Source organism: Neovison vison, chromosome 11 (assembly GCF_020171115.1).
Source record: "Neovison vison isolate M4711 chromosome 11, ASM_NN_V1, whole genome shotgun sequence".
Taxonomy (NCBI): domain Eukaryota; kingdom Metazoa; phylum Chordata; class Mammalia; order Carnivora; family Mustelidae; genus Neogale; species Neogale vison.
Genome location: NC_058101.1, coordinates 113,040,182 through 113,054,396, shown reverse-complemented (window position 1 = coordinate 113,054,396; position 14,215 = coordinate 113,040,182).

The window sequence follows — 14,215 nt, the reverse complement described above, 5'->3', positions numbered from 1 at the left end:
CATTCCATAACCAGAAGTCTTTATCTCCTAGTCCCCATCGATTTTGCCCATTTCCCTCTGCCCATCCTACCTTCTGGCAATAATTTATTTTCTGTATTTATCGGCCAGTTTCTGTTTTTTGTTTGGTTGTTTATTTATTTGTTTTGGTTTTTTAATTTCACATATAAGTGAACTCATACCGTATTTGTCTTTCTCTGTCTGACTTATTTCACTTAGCATAATACCCTCTAGGTCCATCAATGTTGTCATAAGTGGCAAGATCTCATCCTTTTTTATGACTGAGTAATATTTTATTATACATGTATCCATATATGTATATTCATTGTATGTATTCCATTCCACATCCATATATATATTCCATTATATATATCCCATTTTATATATAATAAATATCCATATCTCCAGTATTCCTTTATATATATAATATATATGTGTATATATATACACATATATATAGTGTGTGTAAAGAGGATGTATATATATATATATATATATATATATACACACATCCTGTGTAAAGAGGATGTGTATATATACACAACCTCTTTATCCATTCATCTATCAAAAGATTCCATTCCCACCAACATGCACAAGGGTTCCTTATTATCCACATCCTCACCAACATTTATTATTTCTTGTGTTTTTTATTTTAGCCATTCTGACAGGTATAAGGTGATATGTCATTGTGGTTTTGATTTGCATTTCTATAATGATTATGATGTTGAGCATCTTTTCTTGTGTCCATTGGCCATCTGTATGTCTTCTTTGGAAAAAAGTCTATTCAGCTCCTCTGCCCATTTTCTAATTGTATTATTTGTTTTTTTTGGTATTAAGTTACATATTTTAAATATTAACCCCTTCTCAGATATATTATTTGCAAATACCTTCTCTCATTCAGTAGGTTGTCTTGTTGTTTTGTTGATGGTTTCCTGTGATGTACAAAAGTTTTTATTTTGGTGTGATTCCAACGGTTTATCTTTGTTTTTGTTTCCCTTGCCTGAGGAGACGTACCTAGAAAAATGTTGCGAAGGCTGATATAATGACTCCTTTTTAATCCTTCACCTAACATTCACCAGATTCTTAGCATTTTGCCAGGCCCTGTTCTCTCCGTCTTTGTCTGTCTCTCTCTATATATACATATGTACATATATGAATGTATATATATTACTACTTATTAGTAGTAAATTTATTACTAGTAATGTGTATATATATATATATGTAGTAGTAGTAAATTTAGTACTAGTATTTTTGCTGACTCATTTTCTTAATAACCATAATATATTATAAAACCTAGGACATTTTACATTGATAAATTAATATTACCTAATATATAGTTCACATTCAGATATTGCCATTTATCTCAGTATCATTCTTTCTAGCATTTTTAAAAAACATTAGGTCCTATCCAGGATTACACATATCATGAAGTCTATGTTTAAAAGAAAAAACTTTATCTTACCTAAAATCAGAAGATACAAATGATGTCATTGTGTCTAAAGAGCAATATCTCATCTTTGTGATACCAACAAAGCAATATTAACATTATTCATGGAAAATTTTAATCAAATTGTCTATGCAATGTCAATTATGTATCTACCAGTATTTAAAATCCTGAAGATTTTAGAAAAGATCTCATGGTTCTTGCTCTCAAGTAACTTACAGTACAGATGCTGGGGTAGATCTAATATCCAACTAACAACTGGCTAGTAAGTAGCTATTTGATCTGCTAGATTTTGTGGCAAAACAAGCCATTCTTAAATATAGTGACTTAAGGCAACAATTATTTTTCTTTAGCTAGTAATTCTTGCAGTCAGTAATGTCAGCCTGGGCTTAGTCATACAGTTGCAATATGTTGGTTGGGTTGGCTGGGGCCAGAGGTTCTAGGTGAGCTACACTCATGTCAGCAGTTGATACTGGCTATTGGTTGGTACTGACCCTGAATTAGGAAATAGGGATGGCTGTGCCACATGACTCCATCAGGATAGCCTAAGATCTTTCACATGTGTGGTTTCAGGGTTCCCAGAAGTAGCAAAAGAAGGCAAGCCCCAGTGGGCAACGTTTTACAAGTTTCTTCTTGCATTATATTTGCTTATTATCTCTTCGGCCAAATTATGTTAAGTAACCATGTCCAGAGTCATTATAGGAGAGTCTATCCAAAGTCTACCCAAAGATACAAGAAAACAAGAATAAGTCAGGGTCATTACTATAGCAACCTACCCCAACAACAGAAACTGTGACTAGAATGACACTGATGGGCAATATCATGGAATATGTATCATTTTGTAACTGTACCTGATTAAAAAACAAATAGTAAAGGATAGTCAAAATATGCTGTAGGAATTATGCTCCAAATTTCAGCTAGAATAGTTTAAGAAGAGCCTGAAGGAAAGAATGGCACACAATGACTCAAACATATAGCTAGGACTTGGATGTGTAGGGACAAATTTGTGGACAGAGAATTAGGAATGGGTAAATGAGGGATATAACTCATGAAAGGTATGAACTGACAATGAACATGACATATATGTGGGATAATGAAGGAACAAACTTAAGTTGAGTAGCTGGCCCATTAGGAATAGTAGAAAACAAGATTAAATAGGTAAAATCAGCATGAATTATGAATGGAGGCATTTAAAGTTTAGCCAAAATTTAGATTGTTGTAGCTCCATGACAACAACAATATTTTATTTTATTTTTAAAAAATATTTTATTTATTTATGTGACAAATACAGATCACAAGTAGGCAGAGAGGCAGGCAGAGAGAGAGAGGGAAGCAGGCTCCCTGCTGAGCAGAGAGCCCAGTGCGGGGCTCAATCCCAGGACCCTGGGATCATGACCTGAGCCGAAGGCAGAGGCTTTAACCCACTGAGCCACCCAGGCACCCCAACAATATTTTTAAAAGAATCACCCAGTAACAGTATTATGATGAATGAAGTCAGGGGTGAGTAGTAAAAATCAGATACACACTTATTATAAAAATCAAAATTAAAACACTAACATTGAAAATAGAGCAATCGTGACAAATCGAGGAGAATATTAAATTGAAGAAAGGTACAAATTTGAGACATATTTTATGTAGAAATTTTAAATTTTAAAACGGAAATTTAAAACTATAGACCCAGACTTATGATGTTTTCTCTCCCAATACTTTCCTTTTACAATTTGTCTTCCCATATATTTGAAAAGAACTGAAATATCAGCAATTGTTCCATTTGTTTAGCTGTTCTCCAAATAGCCTCCAACATTATTCTGACTACCCTGTGATTTGTTGATATCATTAAACTCTGATGCCAGAATAGAGCACAGTACCTCACATGTGCCTGACCGGAACAGAGTACAGTATTAATGCGAGTATCATACTTACTACCAATGGAGTCAATGTCTACATTAACTATTTTTCTTATGATGTCACATGATCAATTCATATTAATCCTATAAAATATACAAAATTCCTTAGCAATATTACATGAGAGTATTCAAAATTAAATATTTATACCTATTAACATTTAAAAGAGTCATTCTAGACATGGATATGTAACAGTAGCTTTTTCAGGATTATCTGACTTCAAGTACATAGTCCTGCAGTGTGTGGGGCCACAATCCAATGCAATGTTTAGTACAAACTTCTTTACTTGCATCATAAGAATTTACTAAACATGCTTATAGAAATAATTTTAAAACCTCTATTCCCATTTTTGACACATAACTTTCTCCGTAAAGATCAAGGAATCTGATGTCATGAGGTATAAATTCACTGGGAAGCCAGATTATTTCTGTATATCCCTGTACAAGACAATATGCTCATAACTAAATATGGTATTAGAATAATCATTAGTCCTGTAATGTCTCTTCAATTACCTGGAAAAGGAAAGAAAATAATCAGCAATGGCTTATCAGCCTTTCATCTTCTTATAAGCAAGACAACATGTAAATATGACTGGTTAAGAATAGTTGTAAATAAGGAACCCAGCTAAGACAAAGACATACTCTTCCCTTTCCACTTTTCCCCAACCTGTTCCACATATCTATGCCGATTTTACTTAATACTGTGATTCTTCCAGCATTGTGTTTTTCTCCTTTAAAAAATTTGTGAAACGCTAGAATAGTTATGGCTTTCTTAAAAAATTAGCTGAACAGTGAAAATTGTCTTAATGACAAGTGAGTCAATCATATAAGATCATAGGGTTGTTTTTCTAGCAAATAAAACATTACTACCATAAATTTTATGTTTGTACATACACTCACCTACATTAAAAGTTTCTTCAGTGGTAAGAACAATCTTGTACTTCTTTTGTGAATATAGTTGCATATAGGCGGATTCATAATAGATATTTAAATATTTTCTTGTTAAATGTAAAAACCTATGATAGCAACAGATAAAACCCATTAATATGTAAAAGTACATATAAGTGTGTGCCTGTAAAGAAGGGAGATGACAGCTTGGGGGATGAGGATGAGATTGACAATAGTTAACCAAAAAAAAAAAAAAAATTTTTTTTTTTTTTTAATGTTGCTCTGAAAAAATAAAAAGAAACTTCCCCGGAAAATGTCCCTGGGACTTGAGGTGTAAGAGAGAGGGTACCAGTAGAGGGCGGTAGCCCCCAAACTTGCATAACCAAAGCTTCATCTAAGTATAACTTCCTATACCTACAGCTGTTTGGTATTTGTTCCACCAAATACATGATCCTTTTCTTTCTTTCACAGCAAATATCTTATAAGTAGTTTCATTAACTCCAAAATACCAGTAGTTTACAGGCATAATACCTGAGAGTGTGAGATGGAATAAAATATTTAGAATCTGCTGTTTTTATTGGGGTCTTTCATTTGTTTGTTTGTTTTTTGGTCCAGTAACTCAGAGATAAGGCGATACCTTGGATTTGGGAAAGAAATCACTTCTCACACCACGCACAATTCTTACAGGTAAAATGTAGTCGATGACCTGTGGAATGCTGGTTAAAACCATTTCTTCTCAAGGCACGCTTTGCCCTTCATCCCAGCACATCAGCTGCAATAAGAAAGCCCGTTTACCAAAAATAGCCCACTACCAGCCTGTCACTCTACCTGAAATCCATCAAGACACTGGTTCCCAACCTTTTCAAAGTGAAGACTCAAAATAAATTTCACAGACTCCTATGTGGTCATTCTTGAACTCTTATGACCAATGTATTAAAGTTATGTATCTCACGTTAAAAATATCCTATCAGGGGACGCCTGGGTCACTCAGTTGGTTAAGTGGCTGTCTTCAGCTCAGGTCATGATTCCGGGGTCTTGGGATCGAGTCCCGCATCGGGCTCCTTGCTTGGTGGGGAGCCTGCTTCTCCCTCTGCCTCTGCCTACTTGTGCCCTCTCTCTGTCTCTGTCAAATAAATAAATAAAATCTTAAAAAAAAAATACTATCAGTAACACATTTTAATGAATCAATTTTGTTTAGCCATAACAACATGCATTTTAAAAAATAACAGTAAGATATGCAAAATATATTATTTAGTCAGTCAACAGTTTAGGCTCTCTGACTACTCAAGTTAATGAATCCCTTGAAGTAAACCCATAATCTACCCCTTACTTACAGCATAAGCTCTGGGGTCTGAAAGAAGGGAATCATTGAATTTATGAATTCTCTCACCGAACTTCCAGTTTTAAGATGGAAACATCATATTTTTCTGGTTATACTTTTATTTTTTTAAAAAACTCACCAAATTCTAGAAATGAAAAATGTGTGTCTTTCTGCATACATGAAGAAATGCCATGGTTCCTGGCATTCATTAACTAACATATCTGACATAAGTGTGCATGTAGCTCCCTACGCATATTCTTTCCATGAAGATTTACCAAGGTTAAAGTTTGTAGAATGTCAGTGGAAGTTTGATTTTTCAAAGACATCAGTTCCAAATAGTTTGTCCATATGACCTGAGCAACATTCTTCGGTGTCCTCCTGAGTACGTAACGTGCATTCTTAGCACAAATGTCCTGAGAGTTTTGACATCATAGATAAAACATTTCCTGGCACAATTAAAAGAGTATCTGGCATCATGTAGCTCTACAGAAAGCCAAGATTCCAGAGTTCATGTTAGCTGACAGTGAAACTCCACCACTCATGTCAGGGGAAAGTCAAAGTTCATCTCTTACGAAAGTAACTATCATATGCTCTGCTCCTGCTTCTCATTGGAATGTATCAACTGAAGTACATTTTAATTGAATCAAATACGCAGGTATATATCCATCCTTGTTTCATTATTATTGGAAAAGATGCCAAATATAATAAAGATCATATACAATATTAAACTGAAGAAAACAGACTTAATCAAAAGCCACCATACAACATGGAAGAAATTAATTGATTATACTTTTCTATACCTCAAAGTTATTTTATTGTAGAGTAGAAGTGATTATTCTTACTCTTGTCAAATATTCTTACTCTTGTCAAATGTAGAAGAGGGAAGAAGAGGCATCTATCCATCATCTATACTGGTGATTCTTGCCCTTTTCAAAAGTCCTCTTTGGAACACCATAACTCCACAATTTTCACGTGTCTTGATAGTATTCAGTCACACATTCTGAGTCGCATATGCTTTTGTGGGGTCCTGGCAGTAGGGGGGATGCTCTGGAATTTGAGGCCCACAGGTTAAGAAACACTAATCTGGACTAACCTTCATTTTCTGAGGTCCAAAGAGGTTAAGTAATCTGCACAAAATTGCTAGGGTCACCTGGAGCTAAAATACAAGTCTTCTTCGATCTTTGTTTCTTATAATTCCACCTCCTAGAATTATGCATGAAAGTACATAGTGTCATTGAAAGAAGAGTCCTCTGCTAATTCAAAGAATTATATTTTGAGGCAAATCTATCAGCTAAGTGCCGAGAGCACTACTACAGTTTATATTTGGAAACTCAGAAGGGTGCTCAGGAAACTTATAAATAGAATGGCTACAACTGGTTTGATGTCAGTCTTAAGACATAAATAATGTGTAGCAGGTGTCAAACCAAAGCCTGGTCCTGTTCGGTATTTTCATCAGTGACCTAGATAAGACACTGGCAACGTAGAGAGCCAAAATCTCTCAAAAGAATTTCACGTTTTAGGAAGCCTGCTAGTGTCTCTTGCCCACAAATTACCACTCCTTCTTTTCTTCCATATTCAGGTTCCCACAGCTCAATTGATTCAACCTGGGAGTTAGATTACTTAACTAATTACTACCAAGCTATGAGTGAGTGAACAAGTGACTAACATAAGAGCTCTTCCAGACATCTTAGAGACCTTTAATTATTTTTAAAGTTTATTTTTCTAAAAGAATACTATTTGGTGGGTGGAGATATTTGTGCTGTTTACTGACCAGAATGTTTCTTCTTGCCAAATATAACCTTAACCCCTCTAAACTCATAATTTTTAAAATAATTTAATAATTCAATAATAATCCAACAATTCATTAATTTTATTATTTGATTATTTATTTTTATTGATTTAATTATTTTATTAAATTTTATTATTTTATTAATTAAATAATTTATTGATTTTAATAATTTAATAATTTTAAAAATTCTTGATATTTCAAAATCACAACACTCTTTCCTGCTGCACCTGAACTAGACCTTCAAACTTTCTCCATATGATTCTCCAGCAGCCACTAAGAACTGACCAATGAGAACTAGGCAGCACATGCAAGGAAACTTACTTGCCATCTTTGATCTATATAATGAGGGTATTCCTATTTGGAGGTAGAGGGTGACATTCCATAGCCTCACAAAAACACTCTTCCCTCATAGTTTAACTTATTAAAAAGTAAAGGTCCTCTTTCTTTCTTTCTTTCTTTTCTTTCACTGTTACTTATAAATCGTGCTGAAGCTTAAAGAAAAAAAAGAATAGCAGCCACTTTAGTTTGTACCAAAGAGACAAAGAGAAAGCAGATCCTCCTTCAGGATCACTTTGATCTAAAAATCTGGAAGTAACCAAAATGCCTGCAGTGGCATGAAATTATGTAAAGTGAAATTTTAGCCATATGTGGTATATCCTTAATGACCACACTACTACATTTTTTTTTTTAATAAAATGACACCAACTGGGGGAAGAAAAACCACAAGCAAGGGCTTACAAATGAGGCTACTTAGAAGCAGCCACAAGTATCTGACAGGTCAAGAAAGTAGACAGTCTCATACAGACTTTGCTGTTAAAAATACTCCAGTGATGTATTTTTATAGGCAGGCAAAGGAAAATGTCCATAAATAGTTGCAGGAAATTTGGCCAAAAACATAAGCTGCCAGTAAAAATATTAAATTGACCATCATTAGAAATATTTCAAATTTAGTCAACACATGAAAGGCAAAAATAGGAAGAAATTGAATTCTCATAATAATTGCTTGTAGAATTATTTTTATCTGTTTAATTGTGTATTTTTCTAATTTTACATTGTTTCTTACACTATTTTCATAATTTATGATTTTCTTCATCCCCAATTTTTTTTCATTGTTGATCTAAATGTTTTCTTTCTTTTCTATTCCAAAGTGTGGAATTTGTTTTTAACTTTATTCCAGAAACTTTCCCTTCTGTGTTTCAAATCTTCACTGCTAGTCAATTTCTTTTTAAGGAAAAAATATTTAAACGGAATTTGGTGGGTTGGGAGGGAGCCCTTCACCTTTCTGACACCAGCAATCCACATCAGTAAGATGTTTTGCATTCTGATATAGGCTTCCTTGAGTGCCAACTGTCGGCACTCGACCATGAACTATGACTTGGCAGCTAGGCTCTCTAATCCTAACTCAGGTTTGCAAAGTTTCACAATTTTTTCCCTTGAGAACAGCCAGTGCTGAGCTGGCACAATCCCACCAAGCCCAGATCTTTGAAGAGCGCTCGACTCAAGTCTATATAAGGAATATGGTACTTAGCCATGACACCTCTTCCTAATAAAATAGCTACCATGGTAGGGAGGAGGAGGCTGTCTCTGATCACCTTCCCCCACATTAGATTGAGAAAGAGCTAAAAAGAAACTAAGACTTCAGTTGACATTTCAGAATGACCACTGGCTTCATGGTGACTTCTAACTTATTAAAAAAGATAAATATTTGGGTCCAGGAAAAACCAATTCATTGGGCAGTCACTCAACTTGTTATAATTTTTTAAACTGAAAAGCTTCTTCATCAAAATCTGATGTGGCTCAACTTCCTACCCTGCTGATTTTAGGTGAATCACTTTAGCCCTTCATTTCTGCCTGATTCGGAAAGAAAGTGAGGAACAGAACCACAGTTCAGAAGCAGAACCAGGGGGCGCCTGGGTGGCTCAGTGGGTTAAGCCGCTGCCTTTGGCTCAGGTCATGATCTCAGAGTCCTGGGATCGAGTCCCGCATCGGGCTCTCTGCTCAGCAGGGAGCCTGCTTCCTTCTCTCTCTCTGCCTGCCTCTCTGCCTGCTTGTGATCTCTCTCTGTCAAATAAATAAATAAAATCTTTAAAAAAAAAGAAGCAGAACCAGGTCTCAGCTGGAATCATATTCCTAGTGTTTTCTGAGTTTGGGAAGCTACCTCACTGTATTTTCCTTAGACACAGACAATATTAATGTGTACGTTCTTGTCTTCACTAACAGAATGTGTCATCTATGCAACGTGCCAGCTCTCTCTTACATTCCAGGTGTCTTCACTTGGAATGTGCCTCCGCGCTCACGGTTCCTCACCCGTTTCCACAACAGGGGTCATCTTAGCTAGCAAGTGTAGAGACTACAGTGCATTTTAATGTAAAATCATCCCTCTCCAGATTCTTCCAATAAAGGACCCATGTCATTTCTTCTGATAACTCTGCCCCTGAAGGCTATAAAAGAGGTTAAGGGTCAGAGAAACCTCCTTTTCCTGTTTTCCTCAAGGCGATTGCCGTTTCAAATTCTTACTGGGAATTTCAGCATAAACAAGGAAGAGTTTGCAGTGACTCTTCATAACATGTTCCTTGAAACCTCTGAGCCATAAACATCTCTAGGGTTATGTAGAGGTATGCAGAATGATCACAGCTGGATTTAATTTATCTCCCCCCACCCCCCCCACCCTTTTCTTTTTGCCTAACTTAAGATTGAGGTTCAGGGACAGGGGAAATTCGGCTTAGGATTTGAAAACACTGCTCAACTAACATCTACTCAGTTGAAGAAGATGATTCTTTTCACGACTCACTGCCAATTATTCTGGAACACATTTGATAACTAAGAGTGAGCTATATTAGTCTTCAAAACAAGTAAGGAAAAGTTACTGGTTTGCTTTTGGCAAAGTGTATTCATTTTATACAGATGACAAGAGGGAAAATAGTGAGGTTCTTCAGTGTGGCTTAGGTTCTTTATATTTGCCTTTGGCAAGTATACCGAAGGTTAATAAAGCCCTTTGGAATTTTAATTTCCAAACACTGTCACATATAAACCGAAATGCTCTACTGGTTGATTAGAAAATGGTATTGTCGGGTGTGAACGCTGCCTGTTTCACACGCAAAATGTTTCCAGCAAACAATGCTGGGAACTGAGCCAAGAAATGTCATTTCTCTCACTTCATGCTTCCATAACAAGTCTCCATCCCCAAACCCTTGCCCCTGTTCCATCCTCTGACTAATCCACCCACTCCAAATCTTTCCTGTTTACACTGTAAAAGAATGGTATTTTAAAAACCTTACCCCTGAGCGAAAGTCCGCAACAGAGAGCCGGGCACCCAGGCACATGTCATAAATGCCGTTTTGAAAATCTTTTAACATCAATATCCCTTTATGGATTTCATAGCTCGTAATAAAAGGAAGAACTCGAAGCTAAACCCAGCCACCAACTGTCTGCCACGGAACCGCCTGTGTCAGGGAGCACTGGAGGCTGAGCGCAAGATGGAAACTCTGAGATTTACCCCATTTCACATGTATGTTATTCAGTCGCTAATGCACTGAATCAGTGTCAGCATTTCAGAAAGGTCGGTCCTGATTTGGCCGAACCTTTGATTTTTCTTAGTTTGTGAAGTTGCTTCTCCCCTTGAATGCTGAACTTTGAAGAGACATTACTAGGTATCAACAAAAGTTTGAAGTCTGAATACAAAATACTATTCAGACTTTCTGAAACCTGAATTAAAAAATAAGCATTGTGATGATTTGTGGTCATTTCCCTTATGTCAACAAACTGCTCTGGCCTAAGAAGCCCAGATACATCTTTAAGCAACAGTACCTGCAAAAAGTTGACGTAGAGTTAGTTGTAGTTTCTTCCCATTGTGGGAATTTTAGAGACCGTCTTATCTTTTTGAAAAGGTCTTCATGTAGCTCTTCATAAATTAAGAATTGTTTCAATGTCTCTTTAGAGGCATGGCAATAATGCAATTAAATTTTTTTCATTTTCCCTCCACTGAGGCAGCAATTCTCATCCTGTGGTTTCAGCAAACACTTAGAAAGATAGTCAGTTAAAACCTGTCTAGTTTTCTATCTCCAACCACCCCAGTTCTGCAAGATATAGCCATCACTGCACCAAGCTGACTATGGCAAACACAAACTTTCTTCTATCAGTTTGGAACCCTACCAATTCTTCCACTCCTGCCGTCACATTTGACAGGTCTGTCAGGGTCCTGCCATTAGCCATTATAAAACCACAAGGTGACCATTGACTGCCCCCAGTGACACTTTGCCTCCCTTCCCTTTGTGGATACCAGAGTTTGCTGTTTCTCTTTACAGGCATCTCCTTGACATACACCAATTTCCATTCAGAGCAGTGCCTTTTACAAGCGTTTGTAATTTACCACTTGACTATTATGATCATTTGCTTTTTTGGCTTCTCTCTCCTTTACTCATCTTAACTACTATTTGTTTTATAGTAATATACATATATTTATATATATATATATAAATACATATATTTATATACACATAAAACAATTATAACTGGAGCCACAGTTAACAATAAATGTAAGGTGTCATTATTGTACAATCTTATTTAGTAATTAACATCAACCCATCAACCCACCTTTGTTCTTACTCCCTAACACCCAACGCACCTGTGGGCAGGGCTTATAAGCTGAAGTTTGGGCACTCAACCGCAGCAGAAAGAACATTTCTGGGTCTGAGATGATTCACTCCGTAACACAGATCAGTGATAGCACTAGAGGGAGAGCCAGGAGGGAGTCCAGTAGTGAGTCTGCTCCCCCCGCCCCGCCCCGAAAAAAAAAAAAAAAAAAAAGAAGCGACAAACATACATCGAGCAGGACATCAAAATCCGTGCTCAGGCTGCAGGGAAAGTTAAACCATAGCGCGCAGGGAAAGATGGGATGTTGTGGGAGAGAACACAACCAGCCCGGCCGCGCTTAGACTCTCCACTTCCTAGATCCTCCAGACTCTTGTTCCACCACACCCGCTCGTCCTGGACACTCAAATCCAAGAATTTTGTTTCTCCCATCTCCTTTCTCCCTTTCCCTCCTCTTCATCAGGTTGATCCACCACCTTGTCTGGGGTTTTGTTTTCGTTTTTAAGATTTTATTTTCTTACTTATTTGCAAGAGAGAATGAGAGAGAGAAAGCACCAGAGGAGGGAGGGTCAGAGGGAGAAGCCGAGTCCTGGCTGAGCAGGGTGCCTGACGGGGGACTCCACCCTGGGAACTGTGGGATCATGACCTGAACCAAAGGCAGACGCTTAACCAACTGAGGCACTCAGGTGCCCCATAGTCTGTTTTTTTTTTTTTAAGCTTTTTATTTGCTTTACCCATCCTCCTGACAAAATCCAAAATCCAGCTTGGCAAATCTATAACTCTTCTTGGATGGAGGGGAGGGAGAAGACTGGGAATCCTTGCTCCCCTAGAGCTCAGTGGGAATTCTTGTCCTCATTGTACTTTAATAAGGTCTTGAATTCTTTCCTAATTTTCTCAAGTCTTGTATATTGTTTCCTCAGTTGGACTACAGATTTTTTGAGAAAAAGGAACATGTCTTCCTCTTCTTACTTTTCTCTATAGTCTGTTGTTGGCAAATATCCACTCAGTCTTTGCTAATCAGAGTAAACATAAAATATGTTAGTGTTAATGAATATGTCAACTCGTTTTAGAAGAGTTTTATTTTATGTGCTACTGAATATTTAGGAGGAAAAACTGTTGGAGCAAGTGAAAAATTACGTGTTTATATGTGAAACTTAAAAAATCAACTGTAAAACAAAATACATAAAGCAATGATTTTTAAAAAGAATTTTATTTCAATAAATTGTGTATAATATAGTGCATTTGGGGGGGATTCCAACTATGTGCCAGTTTTTCTTCTAGGTATTTTACATGGACTATCTTATTTACTCTTCACAACAATAATAGCAGTGTGTAATAAGGACCGTTATTATCCCTAATTTGCTTACTGATCAGAATCGGAAGCACATAGTTATAGCTTGTCTAAAGTCACCCAGGGAATAAGTTATGGAGACAGGATTCTAATACAGGCATTTTAACACCTAACCCTAGTCATAACTTCCCCACTCTGTTACCATTTCAATGCAAGGGACATTTGAATGGAGAAAGTGTAACCACCAACTCCAGTCATCATCATACCTGTGATGGTTAATAATATGTCAACTTGATTGGGCCAAGTACTGCCCAGATTATTTGCTCAAACATTACTCTAGGTATTTCTGTGAGGATATTTTTGGGTAAGGTTAACATTTAAATGGACAGAATAAAGCAGAGTACCCTCATGGGCCTCATCTAATCATTTGAAGAGCTAAATAGAAAAAAAAGCTGACCCCCATAATAATAAAATTCCTACTGCCTGACTAGAATATCATCTCTTTCCACGTCTCCCATCCACTAGACTCCAGACTAGAACTACACCATCTGCTCTTCTGAGTTCCTAGCTTACCAACTCACCTACAGATCTTGGGGCTTATGTCTCCATAATAGTGTGAGAAAATTCCTTATAATAAATAAATTTTTATTTATTTATTTATTTATTTATTTGTGTGTGTGTGTGTCTGTATGTGTCTTACTCTTACAGATATATATGGACACACACTACATACACACACACACACACCCTCCTATTGGTTCTCTATTGACTAACACAATACTTCATCTATATGCTTCTATTTGGAACTGAGGTTATTTTTTGAGATCTTTGGATTTTCTCATGAGCAAAGTGAGGAAGTTGTTTCATTATTATTCCTTTAACATGTAAATGTTATTTACATTACTTTATATTGTAACTTGGTGCTTGAGATGAAAAGTCTTAGATGTTCACATGAATAATAACTTTGAACTTTAATTTTCAAGAGAGAACA